Raw genomic sequence first — 4,390 nt, forward strand, 5'->3', positions numbered from 1 at the left:
ATGCAAACTGTACTGTGAGAGATTGCAAAATGCTACAACACAGCTTGGCTTTTTAAAGCAATGCATTTAATATTAATATATCTTATGTTTGTGATGAATGCTTGTTTGATACACACTTTTACTGTAAATTGTCTGAATAGCGCTTTTCTAGTATTACTGACCACTCAAAGTGCTTTAGACCAAAGCCACATTCACCCAGTCACACTCAATCATACACCAAAACATAAATTGGTAAGCAAATTGCGTTAAGTTACTTTTCCAGGCATCCATCAGCACGTGGCAGGAGTAAAGTGGAATCAAACCCACAACTTTCACATTGCAAAACAACCATTCTTCTCACTGTCTATTGCAGTCCTCTGAAGTAGTTAGAAGGTTCTAGTGCTGATGTGTCACAATGCCAAATACATTTTTAGAGAGAAGAGGCTTTCTCCTGGCAACCCTCCCAGGAATATCTGTATGTGTTTGTGTGTGTACACACACACAAACACACACACAAAATCAAACAAAAAACTTTTTGGACAAAGCTCCTAGAGGTCCTCCTGCAGCCAGTCCTGCAAACTGGGAGATTGGCTACATCAATGAACAAGGTACCAATGTTGGGGCTTTTTGATTACTTCTCTTGTTCCTCTTTGAGCCCTTGGTATTTCTCTTGGTCATGTTCCTGTTTCTTGATGTTACACTCAGTTGGAATCATTGTGTCTACCAATACTGCTTTCTTTGTTGTACTTTTTATATTACTACAATGTCCAGTTGGTTGGTGTCAGGGGCCAAACAGTTAGACAAAGGACAAAAGTATACAAGAAATATCCTCCATTTATTCTTCCATGAAAGTTGACAAAAATCCATCAAAAGCACACAAAACAAAATCTAGAAAAATGGACCCATAGGAAGGAAAGAATCAACCAACACATAACCTAGAATGACTTCTTACACCGAACACAAGGGAATTTAAACATACAAGCTAGCCTACATGAAACAAGGAAGGGAGGGACAAGACATCTAAGACAAACAATAAATAAACCTAAACAACTAATTCACCCTTACAAATCATAACACAAATATAAAAACTAAGACATTCTAACACCAACAGTTTTTAAACAATGGAGCTTTCAGAGTTTGACAGCTTCTCCAGAGTTAAGCCCGCCTTTTTCACCAGCCTGATGGCTTCCTCCACTTCCTGGAGTCACGTCACATTTGCTCCCCCCAGCTAGTTCCTTCCACCTCAGCAAAAGAAACAAACAATTAATAATCTGCACAAACATAGGCTGTTTACTAACTGTGCACCCAGCTTAGCAAACATCCAAAATACTACAAGAAAGTGCTATCAAACAAATATGTGTTTCAACAGTCTTTCAGATTTCAAAGGGAACACTTCTGGATACTTTGTCGCATAATCAGTAATAACCAACATGAATCGGTTACCTGATTTGCTCTCCTCCACCGGGCCCACAACATCCATGCCAAAACATTCAAATGGTGTATTTATTATAGGAAGAGGATGAAGGGGAGCTTTTGCTGCAACTTTGGTTGATGTTTTTTGACGTTGAGGACAACTCCTGCAAAATCTGGCAACATCGTTATGCAATCCAACACTGCTGAATACGGGCTATTGTTTTATGTTTCCCCAGGTGGCCATCCCAGGTTATGGAATGGCCCAAAATTAAAACAGTCTCTCTGGCTGTTTTGGGTACCACGAGCTGTTCCACTGCTCCATGTTTCCTATAGGATGCCATTTTGCATGGAGAATACCTCTGCAGTTCCTCCCTCTCCAGCTCTCTTAATAAAGTCAGCCAAACTTCTATCCTGATGCTGTAGTTCCACAATATTATAAGGAATTATAAAGCCTAGCTGGACATCAGGTTCAGGTAACACAGAAGAGGTTGTTATACGTCTAAATTTGTCTCGTTTGCGCTGCATACGGGACTTTCGTTCTTTAGTTGGACCTGCTTCAATCTCAGCCTCAAAAAAATGGTAACGCTCTTAGGCTGGGGTCATCTTCCTTGGAAGCCTTAGACTGAGATCGTGTCATGACAACATTGCACATTTTCAGAGCATTTATCAATTCAGTGAGGACTGGGAGATCATTTCCCAAAACTAAAGGAAACGGTAATTTATCCATGACCCCCACATTCAGCAGGTAGACATGTCCTTGCACCTTTATATAAATGTCTGCTGTGGGATAATGTTTTTCATCTCCATGAACACAGCAGATGGGTAACGTTTCCGAGGTGCAAATCTTATTTGACGGAACATACCTGCGAAGTACAAGATCTCCACAGTAGTCTCCACCCACGGCTGCTTTTGTTTAGTTAATACATGGTTCTCTCTGGGTACAAAGCACATCTGTGAGAATTTGGCAGGATTTTGAGGACACATTGGTTTTGTGTGGCCTTCTTGACCATACAAATAGCATAGGGGTTTTTTCAGGGGTTTTATTTGACTTGAGAATCCCCATTTCCCCTTTCCCGACTGCTTACCCACAGTTTCAATTGAACCGGTGTTACCTGGGGTCGGTGTAAAATCCCATTTTGCTGCTTTAAAGGCACATGGTTGGCTCTTCCTACGTGCTGATACAAATGCATCTGCCAACAAAACCGCCTCTGCTGCATCTTTTGGATTTCGTTCCTTAATCCACACTTGAAGTTCTGGAGACAACATCCGGAAATACTGCTCAAGAATTATAATTTCATTAATTTCTTCAACAGTCTTACCTTGGGGCTGGACCCACTTCCCATAAAGCTCCTTGAGTTTCACATAGAGCTCCCTGGGAGACTCATTTGGTTCCACCTGGAGAGAGCGAAGCCTCTGACGACAGATCTCGCTATTAATTTCGCATTTCTGTAAAATGGCAGCCTTAACACACTCATAGTTCATTGACTCATCCACATCCATATGTACATACGCACTCCTGGCTTTCCCAGTTAAGAGTGGAATCAAGTGAAATTCCCAGTCATGTTTAGGCCATCTGCAAACACATGCTATCCTTTCGAAAGTTATAAGGAAGTGTTCAACGTCATCATCATCACTTAACTTCTGCAATTTTGGTACTTTAGAGAAAGGGATAGGTATAGAGTCACCTGGTTTAACCGAAGAGGGCGCCGATTCCGGTGGCAAACGGTCTAAATCCTCTTCAGCCTCTCCTGAGACACAGGCCTCAAGCCTGCAGAGGAGTGGGTGGGGTCTTGTACTACAGGCCTCAGGCCTATAGAAGGGTATGTCTGCACCTCCATTTGAAATAAACTGAACTGATGCTGGAGAGCCTTAAACCTGTGGTCCTGACGTTCCATCTCCTTCTCCCATCGTTCCTCTCGAGTTTTCTGTTGACCAATATGGGCTTGAAGGATATTCGCCAGATCAGATATAGTCGGCTCTCTCCCCTGTCCATCATCTTCACCATCAGCCGCTTCACAATACTCATGGTCTGTTTGTTCTTCCCTATCTACAGGGGCTAACTTGCCTTTACCTCCTTTCATTTTAACCAAAAAATGAATAAATACTAATGTCCTTAACTGGATGGATCCCTCTCCTGACACCAATTGTCAGGGACCAAACAGTTAGACAAAGGACAAAAGTATACAAGAAATATCCTCCATTTATTCTTCCATGAAAGTTGACAAAAATCCATCAAAAGCACACAAAAAAATCGAGAAAAATGGACCCATAGGAAGGAAAGAATCAACCTACACATAACCTAGACTGACTTCTTACACCGAACACAAGGGAATTTAAACATACAAGCTAGCCTACATGAAACAAGGAAGGGAGGGACAAGACATCTAAGACAAACAATAAATAAACCTAAACAACTTATTCACCCTTAAAAATCATAACTACAACACAAATATAAAAACTAAGACATTCTAACACCAAACAGTTTTTAAACAATGGAGCTTTCAGAGTTTGACAGCTTCTCCAGAGTTAAGTCCCCCTTTTTCACCAGCCTGATGGCTTCCTCCACTTCCTGGTGTCATGTCACATTTGCTCCCCCCAGCTAGTTCCTTCCACCTCAGCAAAAGACACTAACAATTAATAATATGTACAAACATAGGCTGTTTACTAACTGTGTGCACCCAGCTTAGCAAACATCCAAAATACTACAAGAAAGTGCCATCAAACAAATCTAATGTGTTGAAGAAAGTTTTTCTATCTAAGGAAACCCAGCAGATTGCATCGAGTCAGAGACTTGTAGCATTCACTCCTCCTGGATGAGCATGTAGAGACAGTGGACAGTCACTGGCGTTGACTTTGCAGCAATCCCTCATACTGAGCATGCATGTAGTGACAGTGGAGAGGAAAAACTCCCTTTTAACAGGAAGAAACCTCCAGCAGAACCAGGCTCAGTGTGAGCGGCCATCTGCCACGACCGACTGGGGGTTTTAGAAGGCAGAGA

General features: G+C 41.8%; 1 long non-coding RNA gene across 1 annotated transcript; it reads right to left on the reverse strand.

Moving 5' to 3' along the window:
- Positions 1–795: 795 nt before the first annotated feature.
- LOC124879779 lies at positions 796–3,674 on the reverse strand. Its single transcript, XR_007041120.1, has 2 exons — positions 1,423–3,674; positions 796–1,221 (listed from the first exon to the last, which is right to left on the reverse strand). It is a non-coding gene; the product is annotated as an uncharacterized LOC124879779 (long non-coding RNA).
- Between the last annotated feature and the right edge of the window lie 716 nt (positions 3,675–4,390).

This window comes from Girardinichthys multiradiatus, chromosome 13 (genome assembly GCF_021462225.1).
Source record: "Girardinichthys multiradiatus isolate DD_20200921_A chromosome 13, DD_fGirMul_XY1, whole genome shotgun sequence".
NCBI lineage: Eukaryota > Metazoa > Chordata > Actinopteri > Cyprinodontiformes > Goodeidae > Girardinichthys > Girardinichthys multiradiatus.